This window comes from Sus scrofa, chromosome 8 (assembly GCF_054392235.1).
Source record: "Sus scrofa isolate SSC_HxYL_T2T_F1_AM1 chromosome 8, Sscrofa_HxYL_maternal_Yorkshire_Landrace_v2.0, whole genome shotgun sequence".
Taxonomy (NCBI): domain Eukaryota; kingdom Metazoa; phylum Chordata; class Mammalia; order Artiodactyla; family Suidae; genus Sus; species Sus scrofa.
In genome coordinates, this window is record NC_139390.1 from 69,565,752 (window position 1) to 69,576,939 (window position 11,188).

Sequence of the window (11,188 nt, forward strand, 5' to 3'; positions counted from 1 at the left end):
TTTATTTTTTTTTAAATTTTTTTTCACCTTTTAAAATTATAGTTGATGTACAATGTATAGACATAGATGTCAATTTCTGCTATACAGAAAAGTCACACACACACACACACACACACACACACACACACATTCCTTTTCTTATATTATCTTTTTGGTTTAGCCCAAGAGACTGGATGTATTTCCCTGTGGTATACAGTAGGACCTCGTTGCTTATCCATTCTAAATGTAATAGTTTGCATAAAAAATATGGAACGCTTCATGAATCTGCATGTCATCCTTGCACAGGGCCATGCTAAGTTTCTCTGTATCATTCCAGTTCTAGTATATGTGCTGCTGAAGTGAGCACTTCTCCCTCATTCTTTAATAAAAATTCAATGTTTCCTTTTTGTATATAATTCAACACCATCTAAGTCATCCTTCTCTTGCCAAATGACTTTTTTGGGGGGCCACACCTAAATGGAGGTTCCCAGGCGAGGGGTTGAACTAGAGCTATAGCCACTGGCCTATGCCACAGCCACAGCAACGTGGGATCCAAGTCTCATCTGCCACCTACACCACAACTCACGGCAACACCAGATTCTTAACCCGCTGAGCCAGGCCAGGGATCAAACCTGTGTCCTCATGGATGCTAGTCTAATTCGTTTCCACTGAGCCATGATGGGAACTCCCAAATGATGGTTTATTAATCAATTTTTTCTCTCGTTGAACATTTATGTGTCAGATATTTATCTAGATATTGAGATCGTAGCAATAAGCAAAGCAGATACAATCTTTGAGAGTTTACATTCTAGGAGCTGAAACAGACAATAGGCATAGACATAAACACATAAATGAATTAACTGAATTTGAGTGGTAATGAATTCTGTGATGGTAAATAAAGTAGGGTTAAAAAATAATAAATAAAAAGGTCATGCGGAGCAGGGGAGGGAATGTTTGAGCAGAAACCTGAGGAAGAAGGAGAATCCTGGAAATAATCTGCAGGGGAGGGAATGTTTGAGCAGAAACCTGAGGAAGAAGGAGAATCCTGGAAATAATCTGAGGGGAAGCATGGTCCAGGAAAAGAGAAGATAAAGTGGTGAAAGGAATTTGGCATTCTTGAGACAGTGCAGTGAGATCAGGACAATGTGACTCAGATTTAGGGAAGGAAACAAAAACCAAAACATACACAAATTAAGAGAGAGAATCAGAGAATTATTTCAAATACTCTCTAATTAGAGCTCTGTCTGACATGTTTACAAAAAGCTGGATTTTGGAACAAGAAACTATTGTAGACTTTAAGTAGCAGGCTAACATGACACCATATAATTTTTAAAAAGACAGTGTAGGTTGTGGACGTGGCTTGGATATGGCATTGCTGTATATGTGGTGTAGCCTGGCAGCTGTAGCTCCGATTCAACCCCTAGCCTGGGAACCACCCTATGCTGCAGGGGCAGGCCTAAAAAACAAACAAACAAAAAACAACCCAAAAAAAGAATGATATAATTTGTCAGATTGCTGTGACGGTTTAAAAAAATAATATATACACAGAGCACAAAAAAGATTTCCCAACATTTAAATATGACATTATTCTTTATTAAATAGTTCTGAGACTGCTGTTGTTGTCCATATGTGTATGAGAGAGGACAGAGGGCAGAGGAGGGTGGGTATGTAGGAGGGAGGGCATAGATAGTGACAGTCATATCAGAAGAGCTCTTAGTGGGCATGATGCCTTCGTAGCAGGATTACCGACCATTATTCTAATGCTTTGCGTGTAAAATCCCTCCTATTTTACAAATACATGACTCAAATATAATATTCACTGCCCACCAAATTTGTCAGCCACTTCTCTCTTAATTTTTGAACAAAGTTTGAAGATTTCTTACCCCTACTCATTTTCTTCTTACTTGTTCGTTTGTCATCCTGACTTTCCTGGTATGGGGTTGTTGCTCAGCCCTAACTTCGTCTCTTAATTCCTTGGCCTTTCATCCAGGAAACTCTCCACTTTCAAAGTCACTAAATCAAACATGTCCACATATGATAATATTGATGTAGGGTTGCTCGGGGTACACAGGGATATTAGAGAGGAAGCTAATGTCCCCATATCACCACCACCTGAGAATAAACTGTGAGAGACTGGGGAAATAGCAGATTATGTTAATGACCATGACACACACTTGCTTGGCCGATCTCTTTTTTTTTTTTTTTTTTTTTTAAGGGCCACACCAGAGGCATCAGGAAGTTCCCAGGCTAGGGGTCAAATGTAGCTGCCCGCCTACACCACACCCACAGCAATGCAGGATCTGAGCTGACTCTGTGACCTACACCACAGCTCACGGCAATGCCAATTCGAGGCCAGGGATCAAACCTGCATCCTCATGGATGCCAGTCAGATTCATTTCCACTGAGCCAGGATGGGAACTCCTTGACCAATCTCTTGTTTCAACCACAAGGTTCGAACTTATTCTGATGGTCTCCGATCTCAAGGATCTAGCAGTTTTTTTTCATTCTTCCACAACGAGGAGGGGGCTAGCAATTGTTTAACAAGCAGCTGGCGCTCCATGGGGCAGGGGACAGGGCAAGAATCAAGCCCTGGTTGGTAGCATTGGCTGATTTCCCTGGGGTGAGTATTCCCACCATGGACAGTGTCAAGCTCCAGCAGGATGTACTGAATACATTTCTGGGAAAAGCTATACAGTAGTGCTCCATTACATTAGTATTCCACCATCCAGATAATAGACAAATAATCACCAGAGGGTAGATAATAGAAAATAATTAGGACAAGATGGGTTTCGAGTATTAATTACTTCATTTTTCCTATAATTTATCTAATGATAAATTTATGGAATTTAATTTTTAATGATGGCTGTGTTTTACAACTGGCTTTCAAAATTCCTGGAAGATTTCTGTCACAGGACCTCTCTAAGGCCATGGCCTTCTTCAGGCCTGAATAGACTGCTCTATTTCCACACCAGTGCAGCCTGAATGAATGAAGAAGTTAAGGCTCTCCAGGGCAACCCTTAGAAAATATGGATGTGAGTTACTAAACAGGTGCCCCAACATCCTAGGCCACAAATAGGCCTTTTTATTTTATTTTATTTTATTTTGGCCATACCCCCTGCCTATGGAAGTTCCTGGGCCAGGACTGAATCCGAGCCACAGCTGCAATACCAGATCCTTTAACCCACTGTGTCAGGCCCAGAATCAAACCTGTGTCTCCACAGTGACCCAAGCCAGCCTCTACAGTCAGGTTCTTAACCCATTGCACCACAGGGAAACTCCATCAACTAGGCCATTTTTAGCAATTCTTAGTGATTGCAGCTGAAACCTCAATAACACAGTCATCCTGATGTTTAGTGTTCTTTTCTTGACCCCCTTTCCCTGCTCACCAGCCCCTGATTTCTAGGAGTCTCATAAACAAATGACCTGCAGCCATGACTTTGACACAGGCTATGCTTTGGAGAAAGCCCTCCAAAGCAGGAAGCTAAAAGCAGGGCATTCCTAGTCAGCAACCCTTCTGAATGAGATTCTGGAACTAGGTCAGTGTGAGATAAAGTTATCTTAAGGCTGCACTGAGTATCTGTCTTATCTATGGGGTTGCTTGGAGGTCTGATACTGACTCTAGGCCAAGATAAGGAGGAGATAGGCTGGCTATCTAGCCTCTAAATAGGTAATCTATAATTACCTATTTAATGTTAGAAACTCCCCCAGCAGCCACAGACACATTTTTTCATATTATTTAGGGATGTGTAGATTGAGAACTAACACCTAGTGAAACCAATGAGCAGCTTGCTTGGATTTGACCCATGGGGCATAAAATACCCTCCTAGAAATGTTTGTTCTCACTCTCTGAAACCAAGACTCCTCTTGTATATCTTGGTAGTTCTCAGTCCAGAGTTTGGAGTCTCCTGTGTGACTGAAAAGGACTTTGAAGAGCTGTGTCTAGAAGCTTCTCAGGCCTGTGTGCTTCCCTGCATTTTATTTCTACTGCTCTGTACAAAATTTTTCATCTCCATGATAGCCTTACATGGATCTGCTATGTGGAGTTTGGTGAGTCCTTTCAATTATGTCATTCATGAAATCACTGCAGTCTTTCATCATGGGAACGTACCGTAGATCCCATTGCTGGTGGTATGTGGCCAGCTACAACACCATAATTAATAAGGTTCTCCTCTGAGCTGGTTTGGGGTAAGGCACAGGCAAAGTGGAAACACTGGGTTATGCAGTCATTCTGGCATTTAATTGCTGTGATGTACTCCTGGCAGTTACTTAACAGTTCGTCCTGATGTTATCAGTGTTGTTAACTCACTACCTCCAGTGGGTGTGGCATCAATCCATCCTCCAATAGCAAAGGCACATCTTGGATCAAGTACCAGCGTATCCAGAGGTCCTAGGTCAGCTTCATGAAGTGGTGGCTCAGTCCCCCATGTTAGCCCACTTGGGGTACAAATAATGTCTCTTTTTCAGGTCACACTTGCATCTCAAGGAGCTGGATGCCCATGACTATCTGGTGACTGAGGAGAATTGGGGGTCTGTTTCACAGACTGTTTAGCTTGTGTTGGTATTAGCTAAAATTGGACGGCCATACCTCAACTGTACTGTCTCTGGACCCCGGAGATTTTAGGTATTGTTGATAAAGCAGCACAAATGAATAGCTGTACTCCTACTGTGCCATGACAAGTGCACTTTCTTGTAGACTTGGAAAGAGGAAGAAAGGGCCTGGTAACAATATACACAGAGTCTAGGTAGTGGTGAATAAATTGTTTGGTCTGCTAAGGGGCCTGGAAAGGCAAATTGGGAAGTTAGAGGCAAGGACATCTAAAGAAGTGACTTGCTGATTTTTGGGTATATGGGCAAAAGCACACAGTGAGAGAATTTTTGTGTTTCACACTAATACCCACCCAGAGCATCCAATGCATATGATGACATACCTGGTAGAGGTTGGCTAGCCCTACCGTGGCTTCTCTGGTGCTTGTACTCTGAGTTCATGAGTGGTGTAACCATGGTGACAAGGATTTGAGCTATGCAGGGCCTAACAGCAGTGGCCCCTTTACAAGGCCAACCGAGCTGCTGCTTTCCTGGAAATTAGTGTTTGATATCAGACCAACCCTTGGTAACAAATTAATGCCTTCAGACAGCTTTTCCCCTTTCACACCTATGACAGATATGGGTTTACCTACCCCAGTTATAGTGCCTCTGCCAGAACCATTAGGAGAGTGTTGCTAGTGTGCCTGACTTCTTGACATTGAACATTACATCACAGAATCGCAAACTAAGGATGCATCTTCTGTTAAGCAATGATCATAGATCTATGGATCTCACTGTAGACCTGAAGTAGTCAGGGGATCCCACCATCATTCTGAAGTGGGCAGCCTAATAGAACACTGGAATGCCCTCACCCGAGGCATCAGAGAGGAAATGAAACATGGAAAATTTATGGTGCTAACTTCTAGGATGCAATACTTACAATAATTCAAGAACTCATTAATGCTGCTCTATCAACAATACCTAAAATCTCCAGGGTCCAGAGACCAAAGATTGAAAGTAAAGTTTATCATCAGATTCAGTAACTGTTATGGACTGAATTGTTTCCATTCCTTCCATGCCTAAATTCATATGGCAGAGTCCTAACTACAGGTAGCTTAGAATGTGACTGTCCTTGGAGGCAGGGTCTTTAAAAAGGTAATTAAGCTGACATGAGGTCGTTCATGTGGGCCCACTCCAATATGAACAGATGGCTTTATAAGAAGGAGATCAGGACATACATGGAGGGAAGACCAGGTGAGAGCAAGAGAGGAGAAGAAGACCATCTGCTAGCCAATGAGTGAGGCCTCAGCAGAAATCACCCCTGCAAACACCTTTCTCTTGGGATCTCTAACCTCCAGAATCAGGAAAACATAGATGCCTATTGCTTAAGTCACCCATCTGTGGTGTTTAGATATGGCAGCTCTAGCCCTAGCATTCTTACACAATGACCAACTTAACAACAGTTTCTGTGTTTGCTTCTTGGGCTTTACTGTATTGAATGTGCTGGTTTGGGACTGGAAGGAAACACATCCTCTGCTGAATTCGAGCTTTGACTCCTGAACCAAGAGACAAATGAATTATTACATTGAGAGGAGTAACCGACCCTGACCCTTACCATCATGAGAAGCTAGGATTGTCCTTTATGTGAAACGTGAAGACGTCCCTAGAGATTTTCTCCAGGCTTCTGTCCTTGGAGTAGGCATTGCAGTGACCAAAGTGTGAAAGGACAAAGGCAACTAAGAGCATAGAGTCCTCAATTCAAAAAGCAGAAAGAGGAGATCCTGTCATGGCTCAGCAGGTTAAGAACCAGACTGGTATCCATGAGGATGCGGAATTGATCCCTGGCCTCACTCAGTGGGTTATGGATCCAGCGTTGCAGTGAGCTTTGGTGTAGGTTGGAGACACAGCTCAGATCTGCTGTTGCTGTGGCTGTGGCATAGGTTGGCAGCTGCAGCTCTGATTTGACCCCTATTTTGGGAACCTCCATATGCTGCAGGAGCGGCCCAAAGAAATAGCAAAAAGACAAAAAAAAAAAAAAAAAAAAAAAAAAAAAAAAAAGGCAGAAAGAAAATGCTATTGAAAATACTAGAATATTGTTTAAAACCTTTTCTTTTAGTCTCTTTCTCAACCAGTCAGGGTGTTTTTATTTGCTATTAAATGTCATGTTCCAATAAGAAGATACCCCAGGCAGAGTGCATATCTTCACAACTGCCCAGGGTGTCCCCTCAACTCAAAATGCACACAAGTGAACTTTAGGTTGTTGCTGGTCCCCTGCCAGCTGCAGGACCAACAAATACACTATGCAGGGCAGTTGGGCAATGTGGGTAGAAGAGTCAATTTCCCTTTTCCAGGGGCTCACAGCCTCAATCCATAATGCATGGTGACCTCCAAGGGATTGCAGCCTCCATGTGGGAAGCCCTAGTTGTGTGGGTTATGGGTGAACTCCATGCTTGTCACTGCTTAGTCACCAGCCATGCTGTTGCTGGCCAGGACCAGGACTGCAATTGTCCTGATCACTCCGAGACTCTGGGGCATGCAAACCACTACCAACCCTGTACCTGTGCCCAGGCTCTGCTGCGGGGATAGGGGAAAGATGATAAAACACAGACCTCCCACTATCGATGTGACCTGGTTGCTATGGGAATGAGGACTGGCAGCAGTGGTCCATGGCCAGGGTGGGTCTGGGAACCCAGGCACTTGTTGTGCTAGTAGAAGGGGAGCAGGCTGGCTCTCCTCGCAGGGAAGTTTTGAGAGGTGGGAGAGTTCAGGAGTCGAGGACCCAAGTACCCTCCTCCCCCATAACACACACTCAGACGCACATGTGCTTCATTGTTCCATCAGATTTCACTGACAAAACACAAGATCAAAGAGAGCATTTTGAAGAATTTAAAGATGGCAACTGCAAAGCATTAAACTTCAAATGCTAAGCCTTACTGAGCATGGACCTTACAGAATGGCACTGGTCACAGGCCAGCGAGGATGACTCTATCTTGAAGAGTAGAATTAATGTGAAGCCTGAGAAGATCTGAGCAGTGGAAAAGCTGGACTACAGCAAACAGTGATGTCCTGGGTCACATTCCTTGGCCTGACTCTGTTTTTATCTACAGCTCAAGTTCTGACTTGTAGTAAAAACATCTACTGTGACTGTGTTGAAGCCCTACTTTTCTGCTTCAAGGCCATCACTGAAGACAAAGGAACTCCCGAAGCCTGTGTACAAGTGCAGCATGAAAGTGTGTGGACGGGGAGTTCCCAACGTGGCTCAGCGGTTAACGAATCCGACTAGGAACTATGAGGTTTCAAGTTCGATCCCTGGCCTTGCTTAGTGGGTTGAGGATCTGGCGTTGCTGTGAGCTGTGGTGTAGGTTGCAGACGCGGCTCAGATCCCGCGTTGCTGTGGTTCTGGCGTAGGCCGGCAGGCTATGGCTCCACTTCGACCCCTAGCTTGGAAACCTCCATATGCCATGGGAATGGCCCAAGAAATGGCAAAAAGACAAAAAAAAAAAAAAAAAAAAAAGTGTGTGGATATTAAAGCACCTGAAGGTGACTTTCAGTCTTAGTGGGAAGGACGCAGGCGGACAAATGGACCCCTGTTCCTCGGGAGGCTTATTTTTGAGAGGCGCTGTCAAAGCTTCCCAGAGATTTCTGCTTTTATTCTTTGCCCTTTCCTCACTCTTGCTTTCCAGAGCCATCCCACAGAGGAATCCCATATTACTGCAGACATGGTCTTAGGCACGCCACTCAGGGAAAGGATATTAAAACATGGGAGGAGGGTGGGAATAAAAGCCAGTACCACTACTGTACCTGCAATCATTCTCCAGTGCTTTGGCGATAGCTCCTATTCAAATTATGTGAATTGCTGGGTCTTGAATGAAACTCCCAAGATATAGATGGGACTTCTAGAAACTGGGGAAATGAAAGTGTAATTTCAAAGCTGCAGTTTCCTTTCTTCCCCAAAGTGAAGATCATAACCCCTCCATCCCTCCACCCTTTTTTTGAACATATTTTTTTCTTTTTTATTCAGGCATTCTGAGAGTCTAAAAAATTATCCCTTTAATTCCAGATGTATGCAGCAAATAAAACAAGTGTGGGATGAAAGCTTTGAGGTAATTGTGGAGATTTAAGCTTTTAAGCTCAGTGTTCTTTTGATAACGTCCATCGATGTCCATGCCTTTTTGAGTCAGCTCTTTGTCGATAAAAATTGTGTTACTATTTTTCAGGGAAATGGTTCTTTTCCAGATCTAGATGGTAATTGTGTGGTGTGGCCTGTTGATGCTTATTTGTGTGGACATGAGTGTTTTCATATTTGAAGAGTCACTGAGACGTGAGCTGAGATCCAGGGGCCTGCAGAACAAGAAGTGAAAGCTTGGAGTTCCTGTCATGGCTCAGTGGTTAATGAATCCGACTAGGAACCACCAGATTGCAGATTCAATCCCTGGCCTTGCTCAGTGGGTTGAGGATCTGGCGTTGCTGTGAGCTGTGGTGTAGGTCACAGACATAGCTCGGATCTAGCATTGCTGTGACTGTGGCCTAGGCCAGTGGCTACAGCTCTAATTAGACCCCTAGCCTGGGAACCTCCATATGCTTCGGGGAGTGGCTCTAGAAAAGGCAAAAAGATCAAAAAAAAAAAGGAAAAAAAAAAAGAAGTGAAAGCTTGGTCTCTGTCTTTTTGGTCAGAGAAATAACCAGGAAAAGAACTAGGCTAGATTTGTTAATGTTCCCTCTGAGCCACAAGATAAAACATTCTATATTCATTCTAAGCAGAGGAAGCAGCTACTTAGCCACTCAAGCCAGAAATTCGGGATTCCGATTTCTCTATTCCTAAATGAATGTCATCAGTCCATCCATATTTGCTGTCGGTTCTACCTCTTTAATTAAAAAATAAATAAATCTTTCCTTTAAATGAGCACTCACCACCCCCATTACAGCCTTGCTTTAAGCATTTCTCATCTACCTCACTTACTACCTCTCTACCCTAATCGGTTTTCTTGACTTTACAGTCTTTTAGTCTTGCCCTCTCTAAGGTATCCGCTCTCCCTCCCCACCCCCGCCCCATAGAATAATATATGAGACGGCCATTTCTTCAGGTCAGTGTTGAAGAGAACTTTTGACAACGATAGGCATGTTCCACATCTACAATATCTCTTAGGCTGACAGCTAGTCCCATGTGATCACCTGTTACATGGCTAGTTAGACCAAAGAATTTAATTTCCAATTTTAAAGAATTCTTTAAAATTAAATAGCAGAGTTCCTGCTATGGCTCACTGGGTTAAGAATCCAACTAATATCCATGAGGTTGTGGGTTCAATCCCTGGCCTCACTCAGTGGGTTAAGGATCCCGCATTGTCGTGAGCTGTGGTATAGGTTGCAGACACAGCTGGGATCAGGCATTGCTGTGGCTGTGGTGTAGGCCAGCAGCTGCAGCTCTGATTTGACCCCTAGTCTGGGAACTTCCATATGCTTCAGGTGCAGCCTTAAAAGAGAAAAGATAAAGTTAAATTAAATAGAAATATTTGGCTGTGGGCTACCCTATTAAATGGTACGCCTCTAGAATATAAACTCCATGAAGAGGCCTCTCCTTAGCCATCAGAGACTATTTCTTCTTACATGTTCCAAAAAATCCCTTGTGTGCATGATGCTTTGGTGTACTTAATTTCTTTACTGATATGTCTCAGCTGATAACCTGTAGCTTCTTGAGGTTACAGATCTTATCCTGGAAATCACAATTAAAAAAACAATAACCTCAGTGGCCAGAACTGGAGGTTATTACCACTTACCTCTTCTCCCTATGTTCCTGCTTTAGTCTCTGAAAAGATCCCACAAATAATTTCATTTTCTTGGGAATGACGTTGGAAAAACAATGTTTTCATTTCTCTTACTCCACCATCTACTTGCTCTTGCAGAAAGGCTAATGTTCAATGGCACATATAATGTATACTCTCATGAAGTCATACTTGGTTTCAAATTTGGTAACAAAGAATCACATCCCGACCAGGCTTTGGGGAAGACTTCTGGAGGAAGCGTTGATGACTTTAAGTCTGTACCTGTAAGAACTGTGCGAGGTCATAGGGGCATAGCAGTCAGCAAACAATACCTGATTTCTACTTTAATTGAGCTCATATTTCAGAGGGAAAAATAAATAACAAAACAAGCAACAAAAATAAATATATATTTACACGGTGCTTTGAAAAAAGATGGGGCCTGGTGTTAATACTTTTACACAAGCTGAGCAAGAAATCCAACAAACATTTCATCAGAGACCTTAAGAATAAGAATAAGAAGTCATATAAAGTTTTGCAGAAAGAGTATTCCCGGTGTAGGAAGCAGCACATGCAATGATCTTCGGGTACACAGTAGCTTGCGGATCTCAGTGACAAGAACACAGAGAGAATGAGGTGTGTGGAATACTGAGAGTAAATTTATTATTGTCGATATTTTTGGAGATTAAGAGGCTGAAGCAGAGATGTAAACTAACTTCCCACTTCACACAGCCAGAAAGTGACAGAATCAGATTTTGCACTATGTCTATAGGACTCCAGAGCCCATGGTCCAGATCATGAGTGTCTAACATGAAAGCTGTTGAAGAGAATGAGCTTTAGAAAAAAGATCTATATAAACCATTAAAATAGACCTTTAAAACTCACCTGATTGGCCAAAATGTCAATACTAGTCTAATAATAGGAATGTT

The 11,188-nt window shown here is 42.9% G+C and overlaps 1 non-coding gene across 1 annotated transcript; it reads right to left on the reverse strand.

The window, feature by feature from the left end:
• Positions 1 to 240: 240 nt before the first annotated feature.
• Positions 241 to 346, reverse strand: LOC146400826 (U6 spliceosomal RNA). The gene has a single exon (XR_014813908.1). It is a non-coding gene; the product is annotated as a U6 spliceosomal RNA (small nuclear RNA).
• Positions 347 to 11,188: the final 10,842 nt, after the last annotated feature.